This window comes from Rhea pennata, chromosome 7 (genome assembly GCF_028389875.1).
Source record: "Rhea pennata isolate bPtePen1 chromosome 7, bPtePen1.pri, whole genome shotgun sequence".
Classification (NCBI taxonomy): Eukaryota; Metazoa; Chordata; class Aves; order Rheiformes; family Rheidae; genus Rhea; species Rhea pennata.
In genome coordinates, this window is record NC_084669.1 from 27,218,548 (window position 1) to 27,245,232 (window position 26,685).

The following is a 26,685-nucleotide window of genomic DNA, read 5'->3' on the forward strand; positions in this document are numbered from 1 at the left end:
CTCTGGTCCGGCCATGACCAAAGGAAGGTCTAGGCGGATGTTTCAGATTAGCACCAAATAGTTTTAGTTTTTGAACTGAAGCCTCTCCTCCTTTCTCCTTCCACCAAGTCTAAAATGGCTGGAAAGGATTCCTTTCAAGATAAAATAAAACAGCATTGAGGTCTCTTGTTAAAGGGCAGAGTTAAGAAACTGAACAGTACTGAAGGATGTGAAGGTTCAGAGTACTGTAAAGCTTGTTTATCTGTATCTTCATCCCTGTATTGATGCTCTTCCGTGGTCTTGGCTAAAATGTCCATCCCTGATTTAAAATGGCTTTGTAAATGTTTCCTGCTAATGACAAGCAACTTGAATGCAGGGTTGCAAGCTAACTAACTCCCGCTTTGAGGGACAGCGAACATCGAAAAGGGACTGAGAAGTAGCAATGGGCCTGGAAATAATGGTGGGGTCAGTTTTCCAAAGTCACTCTTGGCCTCGGGATGCTTTTTTGATTTAAAACCGTGGCTTCTGGCACCAGATGATTACTTAAAATAAATGGATAAAATCATTTTCCATTCTTAAAATTTCTTGCAATGTTGATTCCGGAAGAAAGCTGGAAAGTGTCATTTAGGGGTATCTTATTTAAAGAACAGACACAAATAATATTATTTTATGATCGTCATGGGAAGTTTAGATGGTTGCTTGATTAGTTATTGTTGATCATTTGTGGTTTTAACTGTAGAAACAGCCAGTTACATTTGCTTGGTTTTAACTTTGAAACCCTAAAAAATCATATAGCATAACTATTGAGCCATTTTTTTTCTAACTAATGAGTATATTTGCATGTTAATTGTTGAGTGCTCAAAAGGAAGCATTATTCACTATACCAAAAAGGTTAGTCTCACGCTGTATGCTCTCAGAGTTTTTAAAAGACATGTAATATGACATGTTTTTTGTCCCCCTGGACTTAAAATTCACAGGCCTTGACCTGAAAGTACCAGGCAGAGCAGTTCTGGATTCGCCACCCCTTAGCGCGGCCGACCTCGGCGCTTTCCTGCCACGCGGCGCGCTCCAGCGTGCTTCTCGCCTTGGCAGGCTCTTGTCTCCTTTTCATCTCCAAAATACGACCTACACTTTTTTTAGCTCGCTACTAAAAGCCAGTGCCTCAGAGACACTATTCAGGTAATTCTAGCTTTGCTAGGGCATTTGTGAATAATATGCATAGCCAAGAAACAAAAGATTGAAAAATGTATTGTGCTTTTGCCTCACTGTGTTACTGTATTATTTACTGTGTATGTGATGTCACTTGTGTGCTGCTTTTCTTTGCTTTTCTTATATTAAGCATTTTTAAGAGTCTAAGTCTCTCTTGATAGCAGCTGCCATGGTATTTTCGGGATGCTACAGAAAGCAAATAATAGTCATAATTGTTTTCAGAATTACTGAGTTTCCTTCCTTCCACTTTGGGAATTATAGCAAAAGGTCTGCCTTTATTTTGACTTCTTAAGGAAGGGGGGAAAAAAAAGGGATTTTGCAGTTAGATCATATGTTATGGTGTCCTAAGACCAAAGCTGGCCTCAGTGTCCTGTGTGTTCAAATTCTGTATCTCCCAGTAGCACATGGTGGCCTTTGACCGGTGACTTGAACTCAGCTGGCCAAGCTAGCTCCCGGCGTGCGTGGGTCCGAACTCTCTCAGCTCTATGCAAGTGCATCAGATTATTCCAATCATTAACTGACTCCTTTTTGTAGTATGTATCGCCGCTGCCTCCTTTATGCAATGTACGTGTTTCTCCCCATCTGCGAAACGGGGGTGACAGTACTCTGCTGGCTGCCTCTCCGCGGGATCCGAGAGGATTAGCGGGGTCCCTCGGCAGCGTGGAAGTGGCGGTGTGGTGGCCAGGACCCAGACGTGCCGCGGCGGCGGGCAGCGGGCGGCGGGGTCCTGTGGCGCTTGCTGCGCGGAGCAGCTGGCTGACGAGCCATCCTGACCTGGGCAGGGGAACCAGATTTCAGCGCAGCCGGCTCATTGCTGAGCGAGCCTGATTGCTCCTGTCAGGACCTCTGCTTTCTAAAGGTGGCACGAGACAGGGAAATACAAGGCTCAGCTCCCCGCCAGCACGCCGGGTGCACCTTCCTCCGCTCGCTCTGCTCGGACCCTGCGCGGCGACTCAGTGCTTCCACAGTGCCAACAAGAAATAAGTCAGTAACGATAACCCTATTTATTTTCTCGTATGGGCTTGCAGATACGTCCGGTCTATTCGGAGTTGCTTAGCCTGGGAGCTCGCGGGCGTTCGGCTCCCGGGAGTTTCTCGCGGACTGCAGCCGCTCGGCGTCGCAGCGGGGCTGGCCCTGCTGGCGCCTCCGTCCGGGCGCGCGCGGCTCCCTTGCTAAAGTTATCCTGAATTCGCTCAGTGGGCAAGGCTACAGGCGTGAGTGAAAGGCGATCCAAATTCCTTTTCATTTGTCCTCAATGTATGCTTTAAAGCCCTTTAAGTGGTTAGGTTATGGAGACTACCGAAATTAATGAGGAGTAGTAAGAAAGAGGATTGACTTGTGTTTCCAGTAGGATCTATTAAGACTAATGTAATCAAATGAGATCAAAATGTTATCACCTTCTGAGGATCACTGTCAGTAAATGTAACAGCAAGGTGATTATTTTAGTGATTTGTCTTAGGGAAAATTAGAATGATTGAAAAAACTAAGAGGTGAGATGCAGTGTGTTCAAGTGGATAATACCCGTTTATTTTAAAGGAATGTTACATAATTTAAAGTCCATGTCAAACAACTGTATCTGGCTTTCACTCTGAGGCATTAACAAAGAGTTATGGTGTAAATAAAGGATTATTATTTAAATACTTTATGGTAAGAATGAATTAAAAATTTGCAATAGAGATAGTACAGGAAATAGAACTGCACTTTTAGATTTGGCTTTTGAGTTAGTCAGTTTGAATCACCTTTAAAAGGCTTGATTTTTTTTCAAAACTAAGATGCTGCAGTCTTTCTGAAAGTCTGAAATCAGTACTGCAAGTGAGCATTTTGTCCTGCTGGATGTTTGTGAAATCAGCACTGCCCGTGTCAACAGGTAGCGAAACGGGTGAGAATTTGAACAGTTTAATATCATGGCACAGTTTCTGTCAAAAGCAGTAGAGATGAAGAGTTCATTAGAAATATCTGCTTCAAGAAAGCATTCAAAATACGTTTTTGTCATTACTATTGCTCAGTCCTGCCAATATGTCTCATAAGCAACCCTATCAGTTGGTGCTGGCAGGGTGAAACCCTACGGATATTAGAACAGCATGGTTTTTATCTTGACTGTGTCCTGTTTGATGGGAGTGACTGCTTGTGGCTAAAATGTTCTGCAACACTTAGACTTGGCTCATGTTGCTTAAGTCTTGCACTGGGATTAACAGTGTCTGTCTAAATCTCCCATAGATTGACCTGGAAATACGCCCCATAGTTATGTAAGTATAGCACATTAGGGTTCGAGGTGGCAAATGTTTATCTTCACTAATAAAGAATAGACCCATATTTCATCCGTATGAAAGCTGTGATTTATGGTCTTTATCTGTTGAGCGAGGATTAAACTGTTTATCCTGCCATTTGTTTGGGGTACTTTAATTTGTATTTGTCTTATGCATATTAAGTCTTCCCTCACTTTTTTGGGGAATATTTTTAGAGTGCAGTCAAGGGGAAAGAATTCTCCTAAATATTTTGTAATTTATTGCTTTAAAGGAAGAAACAAAGAGAAAACATTTCATTTGTTTCCACCCATGATATTGGAGTGAGTTTTGGGATGCTCATTGCCGTGTAATTTAAGCACTCAAGTATTTTAAACGTGTAGATAACCTAACAATATCAGTACAAGTTTTTACATTACAAAGTTGTTCTGGAATAAGTGAGTGCTTAATTGAGTGATTTGGGTTTTACCCAATGCTGTCTAAAGTCAGTGGGCATTTTTGTTACAATGTGAATGGGTATTAAACAGTTTAAACTGAGACCTTTTTATTTCTTGATCTGCACTCATTCGACAATACGCTGTTATATATGTAATAGTTTTTTTAAGTAGCATTGTCTGAAGACACTTGTTCACGAGTAATTTGTTGAAGCTCAGTGCTGCATCATCGTTTTCCTGCTTTCATTCACCTGATGTTACTTGTGTAGTTGTGTGTCACTCGTGCTGTTTCCATATTGTTGTCGTTAGGGTCCTTTTTACGTATTGTGCCCGCTCCTGACTCTGATGTGTAACAAGACAGCTCTGGAAGGATAGATTTGCAGAAGCAGCTCTTTCAGGTTGTTCAGGGGGCTAATCTAAAATACGTGAGTGAGTGTCTGGTTTCCCTCATTTGCAAGGGTGGTTTTTGTATTTTGCTTTTTGACTACTTCTTTTAAGTGTACATTTTCCTGTTCCTTGGGGAGGATCAGAGGAGTTCCTGATCTGGTTTTGAGAGAAGGGAAGGAGATGTCATAACTTTGATCTTGTTCATAAGAAGCATCTCATTCTAGGTGTGCCATATATGCTGTAGCCTCTGGGAGAATGGCCTGAGAAATGAGAAGTCCTCAGTTTTACTCCTGGTTTCACTGGGGCCTTGTTGTGCTGCTTTTTGATAGATCAGGATCCTTCTGTCTCAGCCTCACTACATGGAGACTTCTAGAGGTATCATGGAAATTGGTTAATTATTATAAACCACTTTGCAAATAATAAGCAGTAATAGGAATATAATTATAATATTGGTGAAGCATAATTCTTCCAATAAAACTATAAAGAAATATTAATTCACAAATTGAGAACTCAAATTGGGAGCTCTATATCTGTGAGAATCAGAAGACTTTTTTGTGGTCACATTTCATTTGCAGTTTGTGAAATTACTTATTGTCATGATGTAAAATTACCTAGTGTGCAAACTCTCTTGATTAAGTACTCGAAAACAAACATGGCTTTGTAGTAACTTGTTATTTTCCCTGAAGAATATGTGTGCCCTTTCTCGCACTCAGTATTATACTGCTGCATGTGGTTTTGTCTTTGGTATACAACCCACTGTGCTTTAGTTCCACACTTGATTAAATGGCATTATGAACTCTCTAATTATAATACCTTCACTTTATTACACTCTAAAGGATCGGCTCTGGTGGATGGTAGTACAAACAATGGGCAACGTGAATGCGCTGTTTTCGTCTCACTGCGTTATTAATATATGCACTATGATCTTGCCTTCTGGTCACTGTTGTAGAGGTAGATATGTTTGTGGCACTGTATGTAATGAAGAGCTGGTTCTCTTTACAGATGCTTTTTAGTGTTCAAGTAATGGCTTACAGTTTCTTTGTAATGGCAAAATCTACAGTTAATAGGTATACCTTGGATGAATATAGTATCTCAAGTATGTAGCAATGAGGTGGTTTTCCTTTTTGGGATGAATCTGAAGTGAACATTCAGACGCAAGGAGCTTTTCAAATGAGATTTGGCTAGAGAAAAACTAGAAAATAGGATGTTGTGTGTTGTTGTAGCTAATCAGATGTCTGGAACCATTTAGAAAAAAAAATTTGGTTTGGGATTTGAAGCCTGCATTTGTTTCTTTTCCTTCAAATTGATCAACCTTTTGAGTAGTGGCAAAGTCGCGGCATGTTCATTTGTGTTTGTAGGTTTGTTGTTTATGTATGACTTCTACTAAAAATTGTGGAAGTCCTCGATGGGATCTTGCTGTATAGGTTTGTAACACTACCACCAATAAAGCTGTTCCCTCTCTGCCATCTTCAGAGAAGGACCGTATCATTTTAAGTTTCGGTAGTAGTATAATGATAAGGATAGCTAATGTCCTTCTACACTAGAACTGTCTTACTACAGAAAGCACAGGGAATTTATCAAGGAGGAGCAGAGCAGGAATCTGCAGAGACTGGTCTGGGATGAAGGATGCAGCAGGGCTCTTGCCAGGGAAGAATTAAAGCGGGGAGGGCCTTCTTGAGAAGGAAGTAACGTAAGGGATTCTAGATTGAATAGGATGTAGAGCTGCAAAGAGGAAAAGTACAAGAAGCGAATTCACGGGAGCCACCTCAGTGGTGGGGTGAGATGAAAGAAGTGACTGAAGCACTGAAGAAAGTACCTATGGGGGACCAGTGCGTTTCAGGAGAGAGCACGCAGCCACCGCTGCCCTCACCCGTGCCTGCAGGCTGCAGCCCCTGCCCCTTCTTCCGGGCAGGTGGGTGAGTCTGGGAGAGCAGGTGCTGCAGGGGTCCGCTAGCGCCGCAGCAGGGCTTGCGGTTTGTTAACAACAGTGACTGTACCAATTTGTGCAGAACGTCTTGCTTAGCTGGAGACGGGGAGGTCTCCTCTCTACGCGAGCCAGCGTTGCAGGCTGCTGTTGGGCGTGCTTGTGGCGGTGGGCTGGTGGGCGCCCGTGCACCTGCTGAAGAGAGGTGAGATTATCAACGTGAAACTCTCCCCAAACCATCCTTCTAAGTTTGAAGAAATACAGTTTGCTTTAAAAATGGACTCCATACGTGGTTTCGTTGCCTTCCCACAACTCGCTGTACGTAGGGTCTTGTAGAAGCGCTGAGGTCTTACCCCTGGAGCATGGCGGCGCTGGCAGAGGTAGCGTTGCGCTCGTAGTGCCAGGTTACTCTGAGAGCGGAAGTGCCCTGTCAGAACAGTTCTGCTGGGTGTATTCTGCTATGTTTTAAACCAATGCCGTATGTAACCTCCCTTGGTAAGAGGAAAATATCATGCTATTTCCTCACACCATGCAAAGTAAAATTAGTGGCCAAATATATAACTCATTTTTCAGGCATAGACTTCAATGCAGTTGCGTTACGGTCCTTATGGAGAAGCAGCAGCCAGCTTGGTTTTTATATTGTACTCGTTATACCTTACTTTTTCATCCTTCATGTTGACACGTTAATCACTTGCAGCAACCATAAAGTATTGATGAAAGCCCCCAAACCCAATGTACTTTTCTGTGAAATTAGTTTGCCACTTAATCAGATATTTCTTTAGTAATTAACACAAACCAGCCTCTGAAATGAAGACAGAGCAAAGACGGTTATATGATTTATTCACCATGATCTGGGTTTATTTCATGCTTATAGTAAAAAACAAATAAACAAAAGACTGTAAATATAGGGCTAGATGTTCCTTCTGTGTCCTCAGCCCCTTTGTTAAGGTGCTGTCTTTTACATTCTCCGTAACTACGTGTCTGAATGTAAAAACGCTGGAATTATACATCTTTCCTCTTGCCTTCATTTGTCTTTGTAAAAATAGAAAAATGCTATTTGAAATCCTGATATTGATGTAAATAAAAACATGCATACGAATGCTACAGTGAGTATATTACAATGTGGGGGGAAAATAACCGCTCACACTCATTTGTGAATACATTTTCTTAAATGTTTACTAATTGGTAATGATAGTGATCCATCTAATTTACATGAAAGTTAAAAAAAAAAAAAAAAGTTAATAAACTTCTACTATTTCAGATAACCCAGAGATAAGTGCATCAAAAGAGAACTAATCCCCCAAAATATTCTAAGTTTGAAGGATAAGTTACCTGATGCTAACCTTACGGCATTAGTGCAATCTCCCAAATAGCATGGAAGTCTGCCTTTTTTTTTTTTTTTTCTTCTTCTAAGTCATGAGTTTTGAACAGGTAATATTCCCTTCTGTCTTACAGGACAGAATGTTCCTGTTTTTATCTCTGCCCTGGTTGTGATTTTCCTCTTTATGGAGGAATGTCTAAGTATTAGGAAAGGTCAGGTAGTTTTTGCCCAAGTAATGTACTGCTCCTGCCTTTGGAAATGATGCCTGTTTATGATTCTGCCATCTGCAGGAGCAGCAGCCTATCATAAAGTGACTGTATTGATCTGTCACTGGTGCTGTCTTGTCTGCCGAAAGAAAAACGGCTTAAACTCATAACCTGGGCCAGTTTTCTTATTGTACGCCAGACAAAAATGCTATTGATCGTCTTTGCTGAAGTGTTCTTTTCACAGCTTGCCAGCATCAACACACTGTTGTCCTTACTCAGGGCTAATTAGCTAATAATTTAATGCAACTGAGACAGCAGTCTCGGTTCAGTTTAGCAGCAAGGGAATATGCTGTAACTTTAAAACTATAAAGGGCCTTTTTAAAGCTTGGTCATGATTACAGGACTTGTGTCAACTTTTACACTCTCACTTTAGGTTTGATTTTTCTCAGCACTAAAGAATAATGGCCCATCTAAGATGTGCTGTCAGTTTAGGATTTATAGGAAAGCAAAAACCAGATGGGGTGATGGTATCTTATCTGTAGCCTTGTGCTGTGTTTTTGGTTAGGCAGTAACATTTTTAGCTTTATGATCGCTTCTTGAGTGAAATCAACTACTTGATTCATTTAGATTAATCTTGGGAACCCTGTGGTTGGTAAGCTGCAGAACGGTCGGATTCAGTCATGTCTGAGAAATGGCAGACTATACCTATTTTAGTCTTCCAGTAAAGCCCCAACCAAACAAAAAGTCCAATGCTAACCTGTTTTAACTCAAAGTTTACGTGGCAGATTGTTTTTCTGAGGGAATGTGTACATTCAACTCTAACTGCTATGGAGGCCAGAAATTTCCAACAAATGTCAACTTGGAAGCAGAGGAAGACACGATCTGCTCAGTAGATGTTGAAAACTCTTAGAAGTTTTCCGCAATTTGTTTTCATCTTTTAAATTCAAATATTTGGATGTTTGGGTATATGAATGGAGATCACTTGTCTCCAGTCCCTAGCTGCATACAGGAAGCGATTGGTACAACTTCAGATGGGGGCTGCTTTAATGTGGCTCAAGCCATGATTTAGCCTTCCGTTTAATCTTCAACTTTTCCAACTTCTGATCTTTTAGAACAAATTAACAAGAAAAAATAAGACGGGCCCAGTGTCTGGTCTCACGGTTCTTGAGTGTTACTGTTACGCATGTAGATGTTGGGATTTTTGACTTCGTGGCTGTGTTGGCAGCTGGGAATCTGGGCAGGCAACGTGTCGGGAAATGTGCAGTGTGGCAGAACAGCAGCAGTCCCAGCGCTCTTGGGTTGGCTGTTGCTCTTTCGAGACAGTGAAAGATACAGTCTGTACTGCCTTTCGTTTTCTCTGATGTTTCTAAATAGACGCTAACATAACCTTCTGAAACAGTAATAATTTAACCAGACAGTAATATAACTTTCTGAAATATAAACATCTTATGAAAAAGAGACAACAGATATTACCTAACAGTATTTATTTGTTACATATTTTTAAAAAGTTCTCATTTGGAGGCTGACTTTTATGTGGGTTTTGTCCAACCAGCAGAGGCTATGTGTTAGTTTATATTTCAGAATTAAGCATGATTCAGATTATGTCTTTGTCTCCTGTTCCACACTGCTGGGCACAGTTGAGGCAGGGTGTACGGGAGGCAGAGGAAAACAGAGAATACCTTGGGGAAGTTATCTTTTACATTTCATACACTGATTTTGCTGGAGTGTGGATGCATATGTTAATTGTATATATGAAAAAATGAGTTTAATCTATGGGGACATTTAAAATTTGTTTGAAATATGGGAACTTTTAATCTCTGAAAGCATCTCCAAAGTGCAATTAACTATTCTGATCTCATGATGACTTAACAGATGCTTCTGTAAACTAGAATACATCTGTCAGATTACCAGACTGATATGCCACTATGTAATTTAAAATGACTGACCATAAATGGAAGTATTGTGATAAATATGCTATCGATTGCGATGATGTCCCTCTTCTAGAATGCCTCTTCACAACGCGCTATTATTCCTTGTCACTCTCTGAAGGTGCTACAGTCGCATGAACTGTCTCACTTTTCTTTCATATCTTGGTAAATTTGTTTGGGCTTTTCTACTTCTGCTTGGCTCCCTTTTAATACACACAGACTATTGAGTAATATTTTTAATAAAACAGCAGAACTAAGGATTTTTCTAAGCCCTTCTGAAGATTCCCAGTAGCCAATTCAACTGATTTTAGACTGCACTCCATCTGTCTAGGAAAGAAAGAAAATACATTAGTAGTCCACACATGAGCAACTTATTAGTTCATTTGGTGTATGCAGTACAGTGATTCAAGTCTGATTTAAAATATTCATCAGCAATTACTGGTGCAGCATAGTTCAAAGTGCTTCAAATCTGTGGGTTTGACTGAGAAATTCAAGGAAAATAGCTGCAAATTGATTCTGTATGTAATTAATGAAACATTCCATTCTTATGTAAATATTAAATGCTTGGGTATCTCTTTCCTTTTTTTCCCTTTCCTTTCTCCAAGTTCCCCCCTCCCTGACCTCCATTACATGTTTGTTTGTTTTGTAGGCTGGTGGGTAGGCTGGCATGGGGCATATCCTCTTGGGAGGAAGAATTAATAGCCGAGTCCTGTGACTCTCATTCAGGGAGCAAACAGCTGCTCTCCCTCTAACTCACCCCTCCTCACATGTCCATCCCACCCCCGGAGAGGAGCTGGCAGAAGGGACTGTTTGCCTGGCCCTGGGTTGTTGAAACTCTGAGCGCTTGCTAAATGAAAGTATGAAAGCGCGCTCTCACTGGCCGACCCCCGGGGCGAGATGTGGCCGCGGCCCGTCCTGGCGGGCCTGCTGCCGAGGCTCACCGGCCCCTCGCCGCGGAGAGGCTTGCGGGCAAGGGCGAGCCGCAGGTCGCTGCAGCGAGCCTGTCGGAGTCGGGCGCTGTCCGCCGCGCCGCAGCAGGGTCTGTTTGCGGGGCTAGGTGCCGTCAAAGTTAATACGGGTTAGAAGCTTTCGGCATGATGGGGCGGGAGGAGGCCTTTTGAGGACAGGTATGACTGAGTGGATGTTTCTATGGCTGTGAGAAGTGAGGTAGGCGAGGTGGGGCTGGGTTTTCGCTGAGTTTTCCCCCCTCCTTTCCCTCCCTTCTAAGTGTCACAGAAAATTAATCCGAGATTTACAAATGCCATTGGTAGAAGAGTTTAAGAACAGCCTGCAGTAAAACTGAGAAGATCCCGAGGCAAACTGGAGCTTGTTTTGAAATGACTGTCTTTTCGGCTCAGATGTCCGCACAGAGCAGGAATTGTGCAACGTTTTGTGCTCTTGGCTGCCTCTCGGAGCGGTGGATGGCCTAGAATTGCAGCGTGGGCAGCCGTCGGGCTTGGCGCGAGGGAGGCCCTGGATCCTGTCCTGGAGCTCTCCCAGAGGAGCAGAAAACAAAGATCCAGGGCTACCAGTTTGGGAGCACTTGCGTAACTGCTTGTGTGATAGATCAGAGGAGCCTTGTGCAGCTCAGCTGCTACCACGCAGTGAGCGAGGGAAGGGGGGGGGGGAGAGAGCACCAAACTCAAACTGCTTCCAGCTATTAAATCTCTCGATACAGTTTCTCTTTTTTTTTTTTTTTCTTTTTCTCTGAGGCATGGCCATGCGATCATTCTTTTTGGCGCTTTTATTTCTATGACATTAACTTGCATAAAAGGCTTGGATCTGTAAAATCGGGTTTGCTTGCATCCTACTTCGGTCCCAGTGTTGCAGCTTTTTTTCCCTTTACTTCCTTGGAACAATAGAACTATTCATATATGCAGGACGGGCAGTATCTTTTTTTTTTTTCCCCTTCCTCCTGCAGCCTCTGTTTTATACCACGTGCATGTGTGGTTGCACATGTGCATACATACACATGTACAGTGTTTAATGTACAGAAGGAGGTGGTGTTCAGTGAGTTGAAATCAAGGATGTCAGGGAAAAGGCTGTGGCAGTGGGACAGACTTGGACTTGCATGAAGTGCCTAGCTTCCCACTTAGAGATACAAACACTTATCTGTAGGTTCTGGCATATCTGCTAGGGGCAGTGGCTAAACTCAATGAAATTAGTGTTTGTAATACAGATTTTTACTAGTGGTTTGACTGGCAGTGAAATAGGATGTTACAATTTAGTTTTTTCTTCCACAAACAAGAACTTGTTTTCACTCTTGTGGCCTTTAGCACATCACTTGGAATGCTTTCTGTTCAAAATTTCTGTTTATTGGTAAGATCGGTTCTGATTTAACTTGGGGGGGAGACTTTTTGCCTCCACTCATATGAGTGGAAAATAATTCTAGGAATGAGAATTTGTATATTGACCAAAGTCAAATTTGACTGATTTAACATAGGAAAGGTTATTGGACAGGGATGGTAAAAGATCTGTCCCTAGTTTCACATAGCTGACTTTTAAACTCTACTTCTGCGAGAAGACTGGAGGAGAAGGAAGATGGGTTATGTATATTTTTTTTAGATACCTTATTAAGAGCTCTGGATAATGTTTTTTGGTTTTGAAAAAGAAAGAATCTGATTTTTAACTTTCTCTGTTCTAAGAAGTTAAACAAGAATGCAGGGCTGAACTTTCTGATGATCAGAGTGGAACCTTTCTGGTCATCATTAGTTGAGGAAAATGAACAGGAGCAAAAATGTATTTCAGCTACATTCTACAAAAGGGTTTTAGTAAATGAGAGATCCAGCTCAAAGTTAAATTACATAAATAAGGGGTGATACTTTTCACTTGGGGAAAAAAAAAGCCTATGAACTATGGAGAAAGGTTTAAGAGTTTTTCCTTAAAAAAAAAAAAAAAAAAAAAATCTTGAGCACAAAGTACAGAAAGTGTTCAGGTTTATTTTTTATTTTGAAGTTTTCTTTAAAAATTCTATTTCCTCATTTTTGTACTCCATATCTTGAGGTCTCTGACACCCTATAGACAGCCCTTGTTTCTTTCATGCTGTATGAGGGAAAAATCATTCTATTAACAGAAAAAACATGGTTTTATGAAACAAAGTGGAAAAGATGCTTCCCTGCCCCCCTGCCTCCAGGTATAGTGTTTTAGTTTTCTTTCACCTCAGTATTTCTTAACATAGTTTTTTTCTTTCTTTCTTTTTCCCCATACTAGCAAACATAATGCACATACATTATGTGCAGCCCAAAACAGTTTGCTCTGCTACTGTGCTTGGGTGGTAATTCCAAAAAGATTTTGAAAAAAATCTTTTAATGACAAATGTAAGAGATTTGTTGGTCTCAAAGATGATGGCTTAATTTTTAGAATTCCCTGGTGTTTGATATCTTGACATTTCTTGTGACCTACAATTAAAATTACTTTAGTGTCATCCCAACTTATATCCAGATTGCCGAGTGCGGTTGATTGTCTCCAGGGAAAGGCTTGAACTGCTTGCTAAATCAATTTGTTCTTTTCTCAAAACAGATTAAATGTGTTTTACCACTTTAAATTAAAAAATAAATAACCTTGTATGACATAACTGCTGCATGCAAAATTAAAAATGCACTCTGCATGTTCTGAAGGCTAGTGATTTTGATGCCAATGGTATGCTGATAGTATTTCACCAGAAAGAGAAAAGAATGGTTAAAACCAAGCATGTCCAATCCTGTCTTGCTGTTTTGTTAGTCTTGTTAGAGAATTAAATTGATGGCACACTACTTGGGTGGGTGCTAACTGCTAGATGTGGCAATAATCTGCTTTAGCAGAACCTGAGACGCTCTTCTTCCACAGACACCTCCTCCCTATCGTTACTTTTGTATTTGTCTTGTTCCTGCATACTGCTTTCTTTCCAGGTCAGCCTTCTCGTACCTATTCCTTTAGCAAGATGAGCTGCAGAACTCGCTTGTGACTCACATGCACTGTTAGTGGATGCTTTCGGTGTAATTTTAATAGACTGCTCCTGCCTACAGATTATTTTGTATCCAACACACTGCAGAAGTACATGGAGTCAGTAGAGGTTGGTGCTCTGCAAATCTGCGGAGGACATGCAAGCTGTATGTAGTGAGAGTCAGATGCACTGGTTATGCCAGAAGCGGCCTTTGTTCCTTCAAATCACTTCCATGGCCATGCTTGAGTGGGTTATTGTTTAGGGCTGTGTAAGTACAATAGGATATAAGGGAAAGGGAAGGGGGAAATTCTTTTAAAATAGAAACAAAATAAACTAAAAAAGTTGCTATGGAAATAGATGGCAAATGGTCTCTAATAATGGGATTTTATAAGAGATGTCCAACGTCTAGAACAATGGTTCAGTTTCAGCCAAGGTTAATAGTGCTCAGTATCTTATGCTTGGGAGTTGACAACTCAGTCCTTTCTAATGAACAGTCTAGTATGCTACTGTCTGCAGCAGGTTAGGAAGAAGCTGTTATTAAGATGGTCATTTGTGAAATGATAACAAATTGCAAACTCAGATTGTTTTGGATTCATCTGGTCTTGGGCTGATTTTTTTTGCTATTGCTTGATGCAGCACTGTTATGCCTGAGCGAGCTCTGCTGGGAGAAGCAGCCGAGCGGGAGCAGGCACGCAGCTCCAGCTGGGCTAACTCCATGGCACAGAGTAGACACAGCAAATCTTTCTTATTTCATCTCTCAGGCCAAAAATACTTACCTGCATCAAGCTACTGCTTCACAAAGAGGTGCAGTGTGTCTGCAGCTGAGAAGTACCGAAGTGCCCATTGTCCCTGTCCATCCTGTTCCTACTTGCAACCCCCGTATGTCTATATGCCTTGATCCAGCCTTCTGACTCACATGCAGCCCCTTAAATGTGGGTATGGGGCTGGAAGGCAGATTTGGTGCAGTGCTCCCCAGGAGCTTGTTGGGTGTCCAGGCTTGTGGCAGGAGAACAGAGGTACAGACAGTGGCGATGCTGACCTGGTGGCTCTGGGTTTGCAGCAAGGTACACATGCAGCAAGGGAAAGAGCACAAGTTTCTAAAAGTTCTTCTAGTAAAGGGATTTCTGTGGAACAGAGGAGCAAAGGATTTTATTTTTATTTATTTATTTTTGCTGATGTAAACTGAAAAAGATGACATCACTCCCTGCTGCTGACCAGGTCTTATATATGGAGAGGACGACAGCACCCTAAAATTCCTTTGCATCTTAACATGAGGAGATGACAACCTCATTTGACAATAATTTAAGTTCTGCTTATACAGCGAAAAAAAAGGGAGATTTCTGTTAAAAATCAAGAAAAATGATGAAGAAAATGGCAATTGAATAAACAATGTTCAGTTTTACACCAGTGAAAAATGCAAGTGGAGAGTAAGTAGAATTTTCATGATGCCCAGAGAAGGGGCACACCACCCTTGCTGCAGCAAGCTTGGCTTTTGTTCAAAGTGCTGCAGAATTTTGAGCTTCGTTTCCTCTCCCCACCCCCAATGGACCCCCATTTTGCATTAATTTACAGCATTTTATGCTTCTTTTTCATATAGAACAAGCAGAGAGGGTGCCCTTTTTCGACGGGGGGGGGGGGGCATGGGACGCTCTTTGGGTGTAGACACGCTGCGGATTTTGAGCTGTTTCTGAATTTTCGAAGAGGTTTCTATAAATTCCTGAGCCGCGTGGAGGGCTGCAGTAACTTCGTGTAGCACACAGCTAACGTTAACGTTGCATATTTAATATGCAAACGCCTTGTAGAAACCTGCATGCTCTCTGCAGAGCAAAGGTGCTCTTGTTGACCCGTGAGCTTGTTCAGGAGCAGGAGCGGTTGGGGCGCCCAGCTTCTGACCCCGCTAGGGTCCCATGTCGACAGGGAGCGGGATTCGCCGTGAGGCGCTCCGCGGTTTGGCCGGAGCTCAGAGCCAGAACGGCGTTACGCAGCGGGAGCAGAGAGATGCTCGGCCTCGGTGGTGACTCGCGCGAGTCGAGCAAACGCTTGTGCTTCAAGGGCACCTGCCCCGGGCGCTTCCCTAAGCGGACGCACGACACGCTTAGTTCTCTGTCCTGGCCGTACTGCCGTCCTCCAGGCGTTTCCGTGCTCGCTGCCCCCGCGGGCAGTCCTGCGCCGCGCCGGCCTGGCAGCGGGCCGGGCCGCGCTCCCGCCTCCCGCCGCCGCAGCGCCGCTGCGGGGCGCCGCCAGCCGCCCGCGGCCGGTCGCAGCCGGTTCCGGCCGCCGCGGAGCGGTGCCGCGCGCCGCCGCGGAGGGGCCCCGGCGGGAGCGGAGCGCCGGGGGCGGGCGGCGGACGCGGCTCCGCGGGAGCGACCCGGGGCGGCGGCGGCGCGTCCGGCCGAGCTGCGGCTGCGGAGGGGCAGGAAAGGCGTTCCCCTAAGAGCCTCTTGGGCGGCTTGTGTGTCTTTTTTCCCCTCAATTCCTAGTTCGGTGATTAAAAAGCACGTTAATGGGCAATAAATTGAAAGAAGTGAAACGGGGACTGGTGTCATACAGACCAAAAAAAAAAAAAAAAAAAAAAAAAAAAAAAAGATTCTTGTGCTTTCCCAGTTCTTGAGTCTTTAGGGTAGACCATAGTCACCTTTGCAGCCTTTTGTCTTTGGAAATTCGGAAACCTAGAAATAGATCCGGGGGGGGGGGGGGGGGGGGAGGGAGGAGGCGAAAAAAGACTCCCGGATTTGTCATGTAACGGCGAGACCTCTGGAAGCTGCGGCTGTAAGAGAAGCCCCTCATCTTGCAGGAGACGCGACGGAGCTGCCCGCGTTGGCTGCCCTGCCGCCCCGGCTGCCCTCGCCGCTGCGCTGGTTCCCTCGCTCGCGGCGTTCATTTTTAAATCTGATCTACTCGGAGCCGGGGGTTTTGTCCCTTGCGCTCTCGTGAGGCCCGCACATGCATTACTGTAGAAATAATCTTACACAAAACGCCTGGGATTTTAGATTTTGAGTGTTTCACCCCCAAAACATTTGTCCAAAAAAAAAAAAAAAAACCCACAAAACCCAAAATACTGTTTTTGTGCTCCCTCTGCTGGATCGGTAAAAGCAGGAAGCACCCGCGGCCGCGGACCGCGCCGCAGGCCCCCCGCGCCGCCGCCGCAGCTCCGCGGCGAGCCCGGACGGGCGCTGGCGGGCGGCGCCCGGCGGTGCCTGCTCCGCCCGCCGCCTCGCGGCCCGGGCGGCGGCGCGGGCGGGCGGCTGCCGGCGCCGGGCTGGGCCGCGGGCGGGCCGCGGTCTCACGTGTCCTGTCGGGAGAAGTTTGCCGGTCTTAAGGAGTTCCTAGGTGGCTCCGCTTCTCCCAAATAATTATTCTCGTTTTCAGGTTATCGCCTGCTGCCCCTAATTGTGCTAGTGTGAGTGTTTTGGAAGTCCTAGAAATAGGATGAGAACATTAATCAGGCTTTAAAAAGCTGATTTTTCTTAGAAACCAAACCTATTCCAGAGCGACCCTGTGAAGCGGTGCGCTGGCAGAGCTGGGGCCGGCAGGAAGGCACGGAGCGGGCTGCGGCCGAGGAGGCAGCGGGAGGCTGGTGCGGCCCGGAGCAGTGCGGTGGGGAAGCCGTGGGGCAGAGGGGTGTTTGTGTGTGTGTGTGGGGGGGGGGGGGACAGTGCCAGTGTCCATAGGAGCGTGTTTGAGCCTCGCTTGGGGAAGGGGTGGGCTGTCTGTCCTGTGAATTCACAGGAGTGCTGGTAGGATGGTCGTTTTAAGAGGTGCTTTACAAAACAAAGTGGGAACTGTGGGTTTAGCAGATGGGAAGAAGTACGAAGAAGTGATGCGAAGCGCTGGCTGCGGAGCTTAGGACAGCGCAGTTTAAGCTGGTGTGAGCAGCCCCCGTCCCTACCCTCTACCGTCGTGGCTGACTGCTCCTGCCCTCGTGCCCATTCCCTGTGTTGTGTTGGCACAGCTGGTCATGAGACAACGTGCTGAATGAAATTAGTTCCCTGATCCAGTTAACCGTGCAGCTGCACAAATGCAGAGTTGGAAGCAAGCATCCAGGAGAGAAAAGTGAGAGGTAAAGTTTAAGCCGCCAAATAAATGCTACAGACTGATTTGCCAGCCTGTAGCAGTTGCACAGCCTTGAATGAAATCCAGCTCCTAGAGCAGGCAGAACAAAAGTTTATCCTTTGGAGGAACAAAGTTAGATAAATAATTAATTCCAACTTAATTAAAGACCGAGTCTGTATTAGCTGAGAAAGTCATGTTAACACATACTAAATCTGAATCAATTAACATGTTTTTCCTGACTTGTATAAGCAGGACATAAAGCACTGGGGAAAATTTCTGATGAGAATAAGTATGTTCTAGGGGAAAACCTTCACAGTTCAATGAGGCCTTAAAAGCCAATCATTCACCCAGGGTGCCTGTCAATATGTAACTTAGCTAAAATTGGCATTTATTGTGGCACAAGAAGAACAGCAAAGCTCCTGTCTGAAGCAGATTGTTCCTTAGTGGTACTATACATATCATTGATGGCACAGTTGTTCTTAACAGATAGGTTTTTAGAGATGTTTTTCTTCTCTGTGAATTATTGATGGACAGTGGATATGACTGCATAACAAATACTAAATGCAAATAAAAAGTTGCTTGTAACAACTTGAGTTTTTTAATTTATTCTACATTTTTCATCGAAGTCCAAATGTGACTTTTGCATCGTGAGTTATCAAAGCGTCTGCTTCAACAGTTGTTGGTCATTAGGTGGGATTCTGGATTGGTCTCACAAATTGCATGTATCATTTTTTTGTAAGGCTTGGTTTTTCATTTCTCTGTTTGACAAAAAAATTCTTTCATATGAAAATTATTTGAAAATGAGTCAAAAGAGAAGGCAATATGTATAAGGATTTAGGTACTCATTTTATTCTTTCCTGCAGTATTTGCTGAATTTTAGTGCCTAGTAACATAAGCCTATAAGGACACCTTGTCTGAGTGCTGAAACAGCATATAACAAAATACATGCTGCCCGTAAACATTCCACTGTCGTCTTTTACAGTATTTCTTTATAATTAAAAAGTATTTCCTGGAAGTCACAGTGCTTTGCCAGCGTAATCTGTAAACTGGCTTTATTTTGCTGTAGACAGCATGGTGTTTTTTGTGGTATTTTGGCTTATCCATTTAAGCAGAGGTTGGAGAATTGTTTATTTTTTTAATAACACTTAGCTCTTAACAGTCAGCAAGTACCTTCTTTATAGAGAATGAGAGAGACTTCAGTATGACATTTAACTGAAAAAATACTTACCATTTGACTCAATAAATTTTGATAGAAACCTGAACAGAATTCAGTTATCTGTTCCTCATCTCATTTTTACAGGCAAGAGAACTTTTAGACTGCCGAAGTGATTCTCAAAAGCTTGGGCATGGCAGAACTAGTCTGGAGCCCCAGACACAGTCTCAAATCTGGTGCTCCAGATTTGTTCCTGGGACTTTTAAAGGCCCTTTACTGAAGACCTGCTCTGGAAGCTTGTTCAGATGGCACCATGCTACCCAGGGAATGAACGTATGATCTGTTCATATTTTTATTGCAGGAAAATGGATCTTGTTATGTGAGGGCGTTGAAACAGTCATCAGCTACTGAGAGGAAGAAAGACACGTGTGGAATATTCAGGTAGGAAGGTTTTTCATGGTCCATCGGGTGCTCAAATACTTCTGAGCTTGTTTTCTATATAAATACTTACTTTTCCAGACACTGCATCAGGTTTTATGCTTTAACAGCTGATCTGATGACTGTCAAAATGTATCCGTTGTTTTGAGAAGCAGTCCTGTTGTTTGGTCAATTGATTGCAAAAAGAAAACACTGCAAGCAAAGCTCTCAGCATAAACATTCCTTGGGCTATCCCTGGTATAACTATTGATCCTCATATAGAATACAAACAAATTACTCTTTGGATAGGCCATTCAAGCTGTAAAACAGAGCAGTAATATGTTCTACTTGTTTCTGATAAATATGCGTTTATAACAAACTAGCAATCCCTGAGTACAAATGAATAGTTTCAATAATGATATGTTCAGTATCTCATGTCCTGTTGTACAGAATGAGAAAACAGATAGTGGACACCCCAAGATTCCCATCTTCCCCCTCTTCCTGCCCCCCCAAGTTTTTGCATATTTTCTTTGTTGCCCTCCCCTACTTTTATTTTTTAATTTTGTTTTGTTTTAGGAATTTTGTCAAGCAATAGGTAGTCTCACCTTTGCCTTATTTTCAGGCCATTGTGGAGCTTCTCAGCAGTTTGGTGCACATCTTAGTTTTCTTGTGGACCAGCTGGCCTTCCAGTCATTATTATATGGGTCCTGTTCACTTGTAATCACATCCCCATAGCATTTCCTTATACTGGAAGATATTGTTAAAGAAACTTTAGTGTATTTACAGCTGTTGTGAATGCAGTATAGCAGCTGAAATTAGGGGTGAGGTGTCAGTACCCTTGTGACCATCGCCACCAAGGTGCGTGGATGGTAATAGTCCATTTCCAAAGCAATAAAGTTAATGATCATTAGAGCATAGGTGTTCAAGGTTTTTTGTGTGTGCATTTCTTTTGCTTCCCCCCCCCTTTTTTTAATCTGCTATATGGTGCTCTCATAACCCTTCCCTCCTCCCCCCCATATTTTCAGTGCTACACTTTGATGAGCTACGGACAGTTGACCAAAGGCATTTCTTGATGAACATTTCTGTCTGCTATCAGCCTTAAAAAACTCAACCTTTCAAGAGATGTATGAGAGAAAAATGTGTAAGACTAATATTTATAGGCTAGAAGAGAGGGGAGAGGAAAAAATAAAGTGTAAAACTTGCTTGCAGCAGAAATGCCATCCCTCTTTTACCTCTGATAATTAGAAGCATTTCTGACATGACTACTAAAGCAAGTTAGCGGAGTGTGCCTGCCATTTGCTGTGCTTTTGTACTGCAAAGCTATTTTCTTTTCTATGTAGTGTTGCTTTGTTTTAAGCCAAAACACAAATTTCAATGGACACCCAACTATTGCAGTATGATTCATCCCTACTCCCACATTTTAAATGATTACTTGCAAGTACTTACACATGATTATTTGTAAAAGTGAATGCTTGTATTCAAGCTCACATTTTTAGTAATTTTTGGTAACAGTAAAGGTCGTATGCATAAATTCTTTCATTAATAGCGCTGTAAGTTTCATTAATAGACTGGAAGTTCAGATGGTTTTAACTTGTGCCATGTTTTTTTACTGGGAAAAGGTCTTGGCTCTATTGAGAAAAACAGTAGTACTGAATGTAACTATAGTAGCAGCTTTAGAGAATATTTAAAATGTTTTCTGTGGAGCCTTAAAAATACACGATATGTTATGCCCACTGAATATTGGTCTAATACTCTAGTCTTTTCTTATAAAATCAGTATGTGCAGACATAGAAATGCAGCCCAATCATTTTTAAAAAGCAACCCTGTTTTAAAATTAGGCACTTGAAAGTCTGCAGAAGGTTTCCCTGGACTTGGATTGTGGTTTAAAAGGGAAAAAAACATCCCTTTTCTATTCCATCAAGAAACTCAGGGAAAAGAAGTTGCTTGCTGTGCCTTCAGGTCACATGGCCTCACTGCTGTAGAGCTGGAATGTTTGCTGTGGTATTTCCGGAGGCTTCATAAACACGCAGAAAGAACAGGGGTTTTAGAAAGACTGTTTTATTATTTTCCTTTTTTTTGGCAGCAAAAATACATTACAGTTTAGATCTTTTTGTATTAATTTGGAATTCACATTTTTTATCTAATCAATCCAAAGAATTTTAATAATTTATCTATTTTTTTAAAGAGAAAGTAAAAAAAAAAAAAAAAAAAAAAAAAAGGAGAGGCCCTGTTTTTATTGCTGCATTTGTGTAAAACTGCTTCTTGCTGAATGTAATTCCTGGCAACCTAAATATTAAACCTAACTCTGCTATTTAGATGGTCTTAATGGTTCACTTTTGGCATGTGTCACTGTAAGTGGCATTCTGTAATCTGACTTGATAGCTGTCATCTTGCAAACTAGAGTAATGCAAACAAAAGATGATCACTCAAACAAGGTTGCAGTGAAGAGCCATTTCCTAAGCCCTGCTGCTGCGGTGTAGAATCCCCAAGTCAAATTAGAAAAGCACTGAATTACTTCTGGCTCCTGGTATACAAGAGTTAAGATTATGCAGACCTGTTCTTTCTAATTTTGAGAATAACAGATGTTCCTTTTGAGACTTTGCAAACACCAACTCAAACTGGGATGGACTGTGAGAACCTCTGTATTAGTCTGTAGTGTCACAGATATGTCATCTCGAAGTGGCAAAGCGGGGTGAAGTAGACCCTGCAGTCCCTCTTACTCCTCTGGACTGGAAGAGATGGCATTTTCCTCTTCCTCCTTCCCTCCTGCTTCCCCTCCTCCCTTCCCCCTTACCATTGCACTGAGCTTCTTGTTGAACCAGGACAGAGAACTGATCCATTTTAAAAATAACCCTGCAAAAATGGGAGGGAGGGGGGAGGATGAATGAGTATTTTTAGCTTAACCAGTTCAGTTCACTATGTAGCACTGCAAAGCTGTCCTAATACAACTGGGGAGGAGGGGGAGATGGCAGTGCAAAGGGAGTTTATAACAAGTGACCAGAGGCGGGAGCTGTTTATTTCAGCTTTACCCCTGAGAAAAATGATCATAGAAACATTGCAGTATGCAGCATGAGGCTGTACTACAGATAGATGACTGAAAGCTAGTGGAAATTTTATAACCATATCAATATGGATTTGTTGCTGATTAGTAATTGCATCAGAGATTACAAAAAGAAGCAGAGATTGCCACAGAGCTTTTCTTTAAAGCACAAAACATAACTGTTTCCAAATTCAAGTGCTGAATTGCCGTATTAGCAGGAGTCTCTGGGTAGAGCTGGAATTGAACAAGAGCTTGGCTTCTCTGTATTAGCAGCAGGACTGACTTCCTTGTTCCTTTTTCCTCTTCCCTTCCAAACTTTTTGAAGCTCATCTTTGGTGTGACTTTAATTATTTAATGATACTGCCCAGGTGCGGAAGTGTAGCATCAATTACTTTATTAAAATAAGAGTTCTGTTTGAATAAACGTGTAATACCAGGTTGCCACATGTGCCACATTTTCTCCCTCCTGCTGCCTATCGTTGCACACCTGTGTGGGCAGGTGAGAAAGCAACACAGAAAATCGTAGGACAAGGACTTTGCAAAAGGCAGAGAAGCAAAATTATGAATTGAATTAGCTGGTAAGGTCTTAAGGTAGGAAGAAGAATAAGGCAAAGATACAGCAGGGAAAAAAGGCTGGAGTTTGGGGAAGGGAAATTGCCCTTCCAGAAACAGCTGTGTTGAGAAAAATAGATGAAAGAAAATATGGGCACCTTTGCATCTAAAGTAATACAGAAAGAATTGGTTGACAACATTGTGATAATTTTGGAAGTGCTGTCATGCTGTCAGGGTAGGCAGATAAGGTACAGCAATTGCTGCCTTGGCCACTGATGTTTGAGTCACTTCTGTTTGCTTTTCTGCTATCTATAAAGCTGTGTTGAGGCATGTTTTGACTCTAAAGGCAGTGAATTAAACCATTAAATGTTCCCACTGTTTTCAGAATGTGATATGCACCTTGCAAATCGAACGGAAGGATTGGAGAACAGATAATCCAATTTTTACTTCTGCTTACCTTGGTGGATATTGGGAAAAAAATCTCAGATCCTGTGACGTAAAAATCATACTGTGATAATTGGTCATTTTTTGCCGGATTGGCATAGTCTGGAATGTCAGTACCCATTGGGATATATTTAGAGAAGGCAAGTGAGAGGAAATGGTATGGAGATAGAAGTAATCCTGAAGTTGTACTGGACAGCTGCATGTGGGGGAAAAATGCTCTTTCAGTGATCGGTTTTAATATAAATGCCCTAGAATTTATGAGTTATCTTTCTGAAAAGTAAAACTTGATTCAAAGGCAAAATGTATTTTAAGTTAAATGTTGTCTGTTTCTACATGTTTTTTTCCAAAAGAACACACAACTGCAGAGAAATACCCAAGAAATATATAGTATAATTGAATAAAATGTTAACTTTTGTCTTGCTTCTCTTCAGTCCTGTGCTGCTTGGTAAAATTCTCTAACACATTAGTAAATTTCAGGTGAAAAGGGAGAACAAATCCAGGTCTTTAGGTAAAGGAAGCAGTGTGTGAGCGCTTCATTTTTTGGAAACATTCCAATGTTTTGTCTTTTTCCTTAGTATATCTTAATGTTTTGTAAGTTCTGTGCATTTATGAGAATGTGTAAATAGTTCCTAAAGTTATTTTTTTATTGGTAATGTGTATATTTGCATAATAACTTTTCATGTCATTTGGCTTTGCTCCTTGCCACCTAAGTTCTCCCAAGTCTTTTTAAGGAAATTTTGTGTAGGTAGGCCAAAGGAAATCGTAGTTGAAACTTGCTCTGGGAAGCTCCACATTCTTAATTGCCTTTGACATTGGTTGAGAAAGACATAGCTTCAGCATAGTGAAAAGCAACCAAAATAACTTACATTTTTAATAGAGTTCTCTATCTTGATGAATTTATACTGACAGGACAGTATTGGTTAAAAATAAATGAACCTTCTGCAGATACACTGCAAATTTATCCTAGTTTTATATTGTCTAAACAGAAAACAAGGAGACCAAAAGAAATACGCAGTGTACAAATATATCATGTAAACAAGCCTTTTAGTATTTAGGTACTTCTTTCAGCACATGTCTTTTTCTGACATTTTTAATGATTTGCTTTAAACCATTAGGCTATCCTCTTCTGAAGGGCAACAACGTAGAAGCAGTATTCAAATAGTCTGCTCATCATCATGTGACTCCACAGGATTTTGCTGTATCCTGTACCAGAAATGTTTTATGTTGATACAGAGAAGCTTTTCATGGTGTTTAGAAGTTTATGAAAGGACAGGGAAGAGGGAGGAGAAAAAAATCCTTTAAGCACCTATCAGTGACTAAAATGCTGCCTTAAATCATAAAGATATGTGACTGAAATCTTTGTATCCAAATGTGTAAAGTATTACATGAAATGTGAGCAGGTGTATGGCCCAAATCGATTATCAGGGATTATCAGGTCAAAGTATTTAAACTAGTTGTACTCTCTTGAGAATGTGTAGTTTGCACTGTAAGACTTTTCAAAAAAAAGATTTTGAGGTAACAAATCATGGTAAACCTCTGTGTATCCAATGTAAGGTAAAATCTCACAAATAAAAATAAACCTAATTCAGCTTTGAAATGTGACTATGTAGAAAGCATATCTACAATTATCACATATGGTTATTTCTCTTCCTGTGCTGTACCTGTCCTTTCCAGTGGAAAGTGTAAACAAGTGAAAACTAAAACTACTGCTTTACAAGTACAGTTAGAGGAGAAAGAAAACAGACATGAACAGTAGCAAAGACGTGAAGTGTTTGCCACAGTGACAGTTTAGTGGCAGTGAGTTCAACAATATAATTAAATGTTGAATAAAAAGGTATATCTTTCTGTTGCCTTTTCACGTGGCACTTTTAATGGAATATCCTCTCATTCTTTTGTTGTCTACTGGGTAGGCAGAAGCTAAATAACCTCTTTAGGCTGTTTTCAGTTTAGTATAGCTTTTGCATTGACCATTTTATTAATATCATTTTAAATATAAACAGATTTGATCTCTTCATCCGTTCTTAATTCTTTTTTCTTGATCATTTCATTACTCTCCTTTGATTATTGTCTCACTTTGCTCAGAACTCAATTACTTTGCCTTACAAGATAGTGCTGACCACTTTCTAGGTGAACATTGCCCCTAATATAAACTATGATATGAAAGGAATTCTTTTTGTTTTCTCAGGTTCTAGTCTAATAAGAGATATTTCCTTCTCTAGGCTCTCCATCTTCTTTAGGATTCCTCTTAAACTGCAGCCAAGGCTAGCAGTGAAGAGGATTCTCCCTTTGCTTGGTAGGGTTGATACCTGCCTGGTGGCAATCAGTTACAGTCCGTTGAACGTCTGCTATATGGTAATATCTTTCAGTCAGTATTGCACTGGAGCTGACATGAGTTGATGACTTAGGTGATATGCTCCTTATTTCCATTATCAGTTTCCAGAGTCATACAGTACTTTGCCCTCCCCTTCCCTCTTACCCCAGCTTAGTATTTGGTACTTTGTTTTTCATACTGCCTTTGAAATTCCCGCCTGGAGATCCCCCTTCTCTCCATCTGCTCTCAACCCTCATAGGCGTCAAACTTGCATCCTGTCGGTTTGCTTTCAGAGTGTTTTGGAGTCCGTATCGAAGGGAAGACATGGGCCTGGCGGTAGGAGGGTACACCCCAAGAGAAGGATATACCTGTGCGGTGTTCTGTGGGCAGATGCGAGCTTGATCTGTGTGTCTTTGGCTGGCCACATTCTGCGTGGAGCCACACCAGAAGCCCCATAGCCTTCATTAGCATGGTGTTGAGCCCAAGCTAATAAGCTCTGTCGCTCGACAGGGTGTATTAGATCAAGCTTACTGCTATGCTAATTGTGCTTACACAGCTTCCAGTTTGGAGCTGGCTCCTTTGCAGTTGGCTTGGATGGTGGCCAGGAAGGCTCGCCTGTGCCTGCAATATGCCATGTAGACATACACACATCCAGCACTTGAAAAGTGTCTGTCAATAGCAGGAAATTATATTTGGAGGGAGTGGAAAATCTTTGGCCTAGCTACATGAATAAACAAGGACAATATTAATGAATGAGGAAGTAGGTAACAGTTTTAATGAGGAAAAAGATTAGTTATTCCAAATAGAGATTCACCACCACACATCTTTGTTCCCTATCTTTGGCCCCCTCCTGTTCCTCATTTACCACTATTTTTGATCATTTATTTTGGTTTTTTGTTTCTTTAATATATTTGGTGGGAACATTCCCCAGGTTTAAAGAATTTGATTGTAGGAAAAGTGAGTAGCCTGGTATTCTAGCTGCGAAACAGCAATTAACTTGAACACAAGGTTAGAAATGGGCAAAATTCCAGAGGGGAGAGGTTTGCTTTTACTATTAGCCCATTCTTTGTTTTTGTCTACCTTTCCCCTAGTTTGTCTGTTAGCAAATTAGACAGTACATTGTTTATAACCAAGTATCAAGGATCTATATCTTAGTATTAAAG

At 42.0% G+C, this 26,685-nt stretch overlaps 1 protein-coding gene across 10 annotated transcripts in view; it reads left to right on the top strand.

Moving 5' to 3' along the window:
• The window catches only part of ZMIZ1 (zinc finger MIZ-type containing 1), a 342,305-nt gene that overhangs the window by 90,861 nt on the left and 224,759 nt on the right, over nt 1–26,685 (top strand). For 9 of the 10 annotated variants that reach the window (XM_062579764.1, XM_062579766.1, XM_062579765.1 and 6 more), the window contains exon 3: nt 19,121–19,200. The exons of the other annotated variant lie outside the window; for it this stretch is intronic. The gene's annotated coding sequence lies outside the window, so the exon portion shown is untranslated. The remainder of the gene's footprint in view (nt 1–19,120; nt 19,201–26,685) is intronic. 10 annotated transcript variants of the gene reach the window in all.